Here is an 8870-nt window from a genome sequence, read left to right on the forward strand (position 1 = left end):
TGAATCACATACTTATGTGAATCACTGAGGCATTGTGTGTTTGTGTGTTCTTTGTCCTCAGAACTTTCAAATAACTTGAGGTGTTTTATGATTAATAGTGATGTTGTGCTTTTGGACACTGTCCTCAGGCTCCAGCTTTATGTTTATATGTTTTTATGTTGATGTGCTATTGTTTTTAATTGATTTTATTTTATTTGTATATTTAACCTATTCTTGACTCTGTGGTTCTTGCACTTGTTTGGGGAACAGGATTTCATTATTTGTATCTACATTTCTGCCTGAGAAATGACACCCTGATATAGTTCTGTGATCTGTGAAACAGTTCTGTTAATCACTGAGGCATTGTGTGTTTGTGTGTTCTTTGTCCTCAGAACTTTCAAATAACTTGAGGTGTTTTATGATTAATAGTGATGTTGTGCTTTTGGACACTGTCCTCAGGCTCCAGCTTTATGTTTATATGTTTTTATGTTGATGTGCTATTGTTTTTAATTGTTTTTATTTTATTTGTATATTTAACATATTCTTGACTCTGTGGTTCTTGCACTTGTTTGGGGAACAGGATTTCATTATTTTTATCTACATTTCTGCCTGAGAAATGACACCCTGATATAGTTCTGTGATCTGTGAAACAGTTCTGTTAATCACTGAGGCATTGTGTGTTTGTGTGTTCTTTTTCTTTAGAATTTTCAAATAAACTTGACGTGTTTTATGATTAATAGTAATGTTGTGCTTGTACTATTTTGGACACACTGTCCTCAGGCTCCAGCTTTATGTTGTATGTTGATCGTATTAAAACAAAGAAAACAATCTGAAGTTGTTGTTTTTAAGTTATATATATACCATGATTTTTCCGGTCCGGCCCACTTGGGAATAGATTTTCCTCCATGTGGCCCCTGAGCTAAAATGAGTTTGACACCCCTGCCTTAGACCAACAAAGCTACAGTACAAGTACACTATATATACAGAAGTATGTGAACAACCCTTCAAATGAGTGGATTCGGCTATTTCAGGTGTATAAAATCGAGCACACAGCCATGCAATCTCCATTGACAAACATTGGTAGTAGAATGGCCTTACTGAAGAGCTCAGTGACTTTCAATGTGGCACCGTCATAGGATGCCACCTTTCCAACAAGTCAGTTCCTCACATTTCTGCCCTGCTAGAGCTTCCCTGGTTAACTGTAAGTGCTGTTATTGTGAAGTGGAAACATCTAGGAACAACAACGGCTCATCCGTGAAGTGGTAGTCCACACATGCTCTCAGAACGGGACTGCCGAGTGCAGAAGCGCGTAGCGCTTAAAACTTGTCTGTCCTCGGTTTCAACACTCACTACCGAGTTCCAAACTTCCTCTGGAAGCAATGTCAGCGCAATAACTGTTTGTCGGGAGCTTCATAAAATGGGTTTCCATGGCCGAGCAGCCAACAATAAGCCTAAGATCACCATGCACAATTTTATTTATTTTATTTTATTTCACCTTTATTTAACCAGGTAAACCAGTTGAGAACAAGTTCTCATTTACAACTGCGACCTGGCCAAGATAAAGCAAAGCTTTAAAAAAAACAACAACACAGAGTTACATATGGGGTAAAACAAAACAAAGTCAAAAATCCAACAGAAATATATATATATACAGTGTGTGCAAATGTAGCAAGTTATGGAGGTAAGGCAATAAATAGGCTATAGTGCAAAATAATTACAATTAGTATTAACACTGGAATGATAGATGTGCAAGAGATGATGTGCAAATAGAGATACTGGGGTACAAATGAGCAAAATAAATAACAATATAGGGATGAGGTAGTTGGGCGGGCTAATTTCAGATGGGCTGTGTACAGGTGCAGTGATCGGTAAGGTGCTCTGACAACTGATGCTTAAAGTTAGTGAGGGAGATAAGTGTCTCCAGCTTCAGAGATTTTTGCAAATTGTTCCAGTCATTGGCAGCAGAGAACTGGAAGGAATTGCGGCCAAAGGAGGTGTTGGCTTTGGGGATGACCAGTGAGATATACCTGCTGGAGCGCAGACTACGGGTGGGTGTTGCTATGGTGACCAATGAGCTAAGATAAGGCGGGGATTTGCCTAGCAGTGATTTATAGATGGCCTGGAGCCAGTGGGTTTGGCGACGAATATGTAGTGAGGACCAGCCAACAAGAGCGTACAGGTCACAGTGGTGGGTATTATATGGGGCTTTGGAGACAAAACGGATGGCACTGTGATAGACTACATCCAATTTGCTGAGTAGAGTGTTGGAGGCTATTTTGTAAATGACATCGCCGAAGTCAAGGATCGGTAGGATAGTCAGTTTTACGAGGGCATGTTTGGCAGCATGAGTGAAGGAGGCTTTGTTGTGAAATAGGAAACCGATTCTAGATTTAACTTTGGATTGGAGATTCTTAATGTGAGTCTGGAAGGAGAGTTTACAGTCTAACCAGACACCTAGATATTTGTAGTTGTCCACATACTCTAGGTCAGACCCGTCGAGAGTAGTGATTCTTGTCGGGTGGGCGGGTGCAAGCAGCGTTCGGTTGAAGAGCATGCATTTAGTTTTACTAGTGTTTAAGAGCAGTAGGAGGCTATTGAAGGAGTGTTGTATGGCATTGAAGCTCGTTTGGAGGTTTGTTAACACAGTGTCCAATGAAGGGCCAGATGTATACAAAATGGTGTTGTCTGCGTAGAGGTGGATCTGAGAGTCACCAGCAGCAAGAGTGACGTCATTGATATACACAGAGAAAAGAGTCGGCCCAAGAATTGAACCCTGTGGCACCCCCATAGAGACTGCCATAGGTCCAGACAACAGGCCCTCCGATTTGACACATTGAACTCTATCTGAGAAGTAGTTGGTGAACCAGGCGAGGCAGTCATTTGAGAAACCAAGGCTATTTAGTCTGCCAATAAGAATGCGGTGGTTGACAGAGTCGAAAGCCTTGGCCAGGTCAATGAAAACGGCTGCACAGTACTGTCTATTATCGATCGCGGTTATAATATCGTTTAGGACCTTGAGCATGGCTGAAGTGCACCCATGACCAGCTCGGAAACCGGATTGCATAGCGGAGAAGGTACGGTGGGATTCGAAATGGTCGGTGATCTGTTTGTTGACTTGGCTTTCAAAAACTTTTGAAAGGCAGGGCAGGATGGATATGGGTCTGTAACAGTTTGGATCTAGAGTGTCACCCCCTTTGAAGAGGGGGATGACCGCGGCAGCTTTCCAATCTCTGGGGATCTCAGACATTACGAAAGAGAGGTTGAACAGGCTAGTAATAGGGGTTGCGACAATTTCGGCGGCTAGTTTTAGAAAGAAAGGGTCCAGATTGTCTAGCCCAGAAGATTTGTAGGGGTCCAGATTTTGCAGCTCTTTCAGAACATCAGCTGTCTGGATTTGTGTGAAGGAGAAGCGGGGGGGGGGCATGGGCAAGTTGCAGCGGAGGGTGCAGAGCTGGTGGCCAGGGTAGTGGTAGCCAGGTGGAACGCATGGCCAGCCGTAGCAAAATGCTTGTTGAAATTCTCGATTATTGTAGATTTATCGGTGGTGATAGTGTTTCCTAGCCTCAGTGCAGTGGGCAGCTGGGAGGAAGTGCTCTTATTTTCCATGGACTTTACAGTGTCCCAAAACTTTTTGGAGTTAGTGCTACAGGAAGCAAATTTCTGTTTGAAAAAGTTAGCCTTTGCTTTCCTAACTGCTTGTGTATATTGGTTCCTAACTTCCCTGAAAAGTTGCATATCGCGGGGGCTATTTGATGCTAATGCAGTACGCCACAGGATGTTTTTGTGCTGGTCAAGGGCAGTCAAGTCTGAGGAGAACCAGGGGCTATATATGTTCTTAGTTCTGTATTTTTTGAATGGGGCATGTTTATTTAAGATTGAGAGGAAATTACTTTTAAAGAACAACCAGGCATCCTCTACTGACGGAATGAGATCTATATCCATCCAGGATACCTGGGCCAGGTCAATTAGGGAAGGCCTGCTCGCTGAAGTGTTTTTGGGAGCGTTTGACAGTGATGAGGGGTGGTCGTTTGACCGCGGACCCGTTACGGACGCAGGCAATAAGGCAGTGATCGCTGAGATCCTGGTTGAAGACAGCGGAGGTGTATTTAGAGGGTAAGTTAGTCAGGATGATATCTATGAGGGTACCCATGTTTACGGATTTAGGGTTGTACCTGGTAGGTTCGTTGATAATTTGTGTGAGATTGAGGGCATCTAGTTTAGATTGTAGGATGGCCGGGGTGTTAAGCATATCCCAGTTTAGGTCACCAAGCAGTACGAACTCTGAGGATAGATGGGGGGCAATTAATTCACATATGGTGTCCAGGGCACAGCTGGGGGCTGAGGGGGGTCTGTAGCAAGCGGCAACAGTGAGAGATTTATTTCTGGAAAGGTGAATTTTTAGAAGTAGAAGCTCAAACTGTTTGGGCACAGACCTGGATAGTATGATAGAGCTCTGCAGGCTATCTCTACAGTAGATTGCAACTCCACCCCCTTTGGCAGTTCTATCTAGACGGAAAATGTTATAGTTGGGGATGGACATTTCTGAATTTTTGGTGGCCTTCCTAAGCCAGGATTCAGACACTGCTAGAACATCAGGGTTGGCGGAGTGTGCTAACGCAGTGAATAACTCAAACTTAGGAAGGAGGCTTCTGATATTTACGTGCAGAAAACCAAGACTTTTACGGTTACAGAAGTCAACAAATGATAGCTCCTGGGGAGTAGGAGTGATACTGGGGGCTGCAGGGCCTGGGTTAGCCTCTACATCACCAGAGGAGGACTAGAATAAGGATACGACTAAAGGTTTTAAGAACTGGTCTTCTAGTGCGTTGGGTACATAGAATAAAGGAGGCAGTTCTCCGGGCGTTGTAGAAAAGATTCAGGGCATTATGTACAGAAAATGATATGGAAGGATATGAGTACAGTTCAGGTAACCCTAAGCGTTGGGTAACAATGAAAGAGATAGCGTCACTGGAGGCACCGATTGAGCCGGTCTCGGCGTGTATGGGGGGTGGAACAAAGGAACTATTTGAGGCAGTTTGAGAGGGACTAGGGGTTCTACAGTGAAATTGTATAATAAGAACTAACCCAAACAGCAATAGGCAAGGCATAATTGACATGGGAGAGAGGCATAAAGCAGTCACAGGTGTTAATAGAGAGAGCTAAGACAACAACTGGAAATAGCGATAACGTTTGGGCTAAGGCTAAACAGAATAAACAGGACAGGGTACCGTGTAAAGGAACAGTCCAGCAGGCATCAGCTGTGCAGCTGAGTGATCATAAGGTCCAGTGAACAGCAATATGTGAGTCCGAGAGCAGTTCAAATTGGTGCTTCAGCACAGCTAGCAGGGAGCACAGTTGTAGTTTGCGTGTGCTAGCGGGCCGGGGCTGGCAGATGGATCTTCGTGGTCGTCGCAACGGGAAGCCTGTTGAAACCACATCAGACTATTTCGTCGGCAGACCAGTCGTGTTGGATCGGCGGGGCTCAGTGTCAACACTAGGAGGTCCCGTCCGGTTGACAGAGAGGTAGATAGCCGGGAGATGGGCCTGAGGCTAGCTCAAGGCTAACTGGTGCTTGCTATAGGGCAATGGTAATCAGCCAACAACAGGTTGCAGCTAGCTAGCTGGTTGCGATGATCCGGCGCTAGGGTCCAGTGATTCCGGCAGAAAGTCCAATAAGCTCTGGGTCGATAGCACGCTGGGTCGATAGCACGCTGTGCAGACTGGCCGACGAATTGTCCAGGCTAGAGCTAGAGCTGGCTGGTGGATAGTGTAGGCCACGGACAGTGGTGAAGACGCTAACGGTGACTAATAGTAAGTAGCCATTCAGTTGCAGCTACACTATTTTCAGCTTACGGTTCTTGATGAAAGTTATAAAGAAATAATAGAATCCTTTCCACGTTGGGTGAGGCGGGTTGCAGGAAAGTATATTTAGTTAAAGAATGAAAAGTAAAAATTTAGAAATATATACAAAATAGACAAAAAAACAAGAAACGGGATATTTACACAGGGACAATGAATAAAAGCGACCGCACTGCTACGCCATCTTGGGTACAATGCCAAGCGTCGGCTGGAGTGGGGTAAAGCTCGCCGCCATTGGACTCTGGAGCAGTTGAAATTAGTTCTCTGGAGTGATGAATCACGCTTCACCATCTGGCAGTCCGACGGACGGATCTGGGTTTGGCGGATGCCAGGAGAACGCTACCTGCCCCAATGCATAGTGCCAACTGTATAGTTTGGTGGAGGAGGAATAATTGTCTGGGGCTGTTTTTCATGGTTCGGGCTAGGCCCCTTAGTTCCAGTGAAGGGAAATCTTAACGCTACAGCATACACTGACATTCTGGACGATTCTGTTCTTCCAACTTTGTGGCAACTGTTTGGGGAAGGCCCTTTCCTGTTTCAGCATTACAATGCCCCTGTGCACAAAGCGAGGTCCATACAGAAATGGTTTGTCGAGATCGGTGTGGAAGAACTTGACTGGCCTGCACAGAGCCCTGACCTCAACCCCATCGAACACCTTTGGGATGAATTGGAACGCCGACTGCGAGCCAGGCCTAATCGCCCAACATCAGTGCCCAACCTCGCTAATGCTCTTGTGGCTGAATGGAAGCAAGTCCCAGCGGCAATGTTCCAACATCTAGTGGCTGTTATAGCAGCAAAGGGGGGACCAACTCCATATTAATGCAAATGATTTTGGAATGAGATGTTTGACGAGCAGGTGTCCACATACATTTGGTAATGTAGTGTACCATCTTTAATTTTGGAAATATGTTCCCAAGTATTCCCAAGCAGAATAGAGAGACACGTGAACGTGACGTACACGTCGATCCAGAGCATCCCAAACATGCTCAATGGGTGACGTCTGGTGAGTATGCAGGCCATGGAAGAACTGGGACATTTTCAGCTTCCAGGAATTGTGTACAGAGCCTTGCAACATGGGGCTGTGCATTATCAATTTGAAACGTGAGGTGATGGCAGCGGATGAATGGCACGACAATGGGCCTCAGGATCTCATCATGGTATCTCTGTGCATTCAAATTGCCATCGATAAAATGCAACTGTGTTCGTTGTCCGTACCTTATGCCTGCCCATACCATAACCCCACTGCCACCATGGGACACTCTGTTCACAACATTGACATCAGCAAACCGCTCGCCCACACAGCACTATACACACTGTCTGCCATCTGCCCGGTACAGTTGAAACCGGGATTCTCCAGCGTGTCAGTGGCCATCGAAGGTGAGCATCTGCCCACTGAAGTCGGTTACAACACCGAATTGCAGCCAGGTCAAGACCCTGATGAGGACGACGAGCATGCAGATGAGCTTCCCTGAGACGGTTCCTGAGTTTGTGCAGAAATTATTCGGTTGTGCAAACCCACAGTTTCATCAGCTGTCCAGGTGGCTGGTCTCAGACGATCCCGCAGGTGAAGAAGCCGGATGTGGAGGTCCTGGGTGGGCAATGTTACACGTGGTCTGCAGTTGTGATACCAGTTGGACAAAAACTGCAAATTTTAGAGTGGCCTTTTATTGTCCCCAGCACAAGGTGCACCTGTGTAATGATCATGCTGTTTATTCATCTTATTGATATGCCACATCTGTCAGGTGGATAGATTATCTTGACAAATGAGAAATGCTCACTAACAGGGATGTAAACAAATTTGTGCACAACATTTGAGAGAAATAAGCTTTTTGTGCATATGGAAAATGTATGGGATCTTTTATTTCAGCTCATGAAATATGGGACCAACACTTTACATGATGCGTTTTTTTTTTGTTCAGTGTAGTTGATGATCCCTGATCTTAAAGCTGTGATGCTTTTGGGAAACCCAGCCCAGGAGGGTTGCTTTGTGGGTTTCTATCTGGCGGAAACTGTGTGCGTGGGGCCCTGGTTTGCGTACATGGTTACACATTCATAGTTTTGGGAAGGAACTGCACTGCTCTGGGCCTCTGCATGTGAGCATGAGTAATGGGCAGCAACACTGGAAGTGGAAAGGTTTCTGAGCTCCACTTCCTCTTAACCTTCTCCTCTCTGAACTCAATCACAGGCTGGTGGATTGCAACCAAAGAGAACAGTTCTACTAGTGTACAATAGTGTTTGCTTCAACCATGGGGTTTAATAGGCTGCATCCCAAATGGAACCCAATTCCATATTAGGTGAACTACTTTTGTCCAGGGCCCTAAGGGCTCTGGTCAAAAGTAGTGCACTCTATATGGGGTAGGGTACCATTTGAGACGCAAGCATTGTATTGGTGTAAGTGGACCTTAAAGTTAAACAAATTAAATGAATCCTGACAATATACCGGTATCTATATTTTTTGTTCATAATTAATCATGTGCCAAGGCCAAGCAGGATGAACCTTGATTATGTACTGACCTTTATATAGTGCCTAAAGATGCATATAATCTTAAATTAAGATAACTTCATTATCCCCATGGGGAAATGTAGGTTGCAGCTCTGTGCATACATAACACAATCGAAGATAGACTAAGGACATATACAGACAATAAATACAGGTAGAAAAAGTGCAATTCGTGAGCAATCAATGTTTCATCTGTACACAACATAACACTATATAAACTACAATGTTAGCTGTAGTCCTACATGTGGATTTAAACATTGAGAAAGCCTTACTGCCGCTGGGACAAAAGATCATTTGGCCCTATTTATTTTGTGCCCAGTTGGATGTGTTGTAATAAGTTGTGCAGAACGCTAATGAATATCCATGGAGAACAAGTTCTTGGCAGCTTTGTTATGGTCTCATTTGAATTTCCTTGACTCCTCATGTCCTCTTTCCTCACTTCCTTCTCCAAACGCATTGGAGCAGAAGGCCCAAGGGGAGGAACCTCTAACCTTCCCCTCTAGTGCGTTTTGAGGAGGCGAGGAGAGGACAT

The sequence above is a fragment of the Coregonus lavaretus genome (genome assembly GCF_964263955.1).
Source record: "Coregonus lavaretus genome assembly, chromosome: 34".
NCBI classification, from domain to species: domain Eukaryota; kingdom Metazoa; phylum Chordata; class Actinopteri; order Salmoniformes; family Salmonidae; genus Coregonus; species Coregonus lavaretus.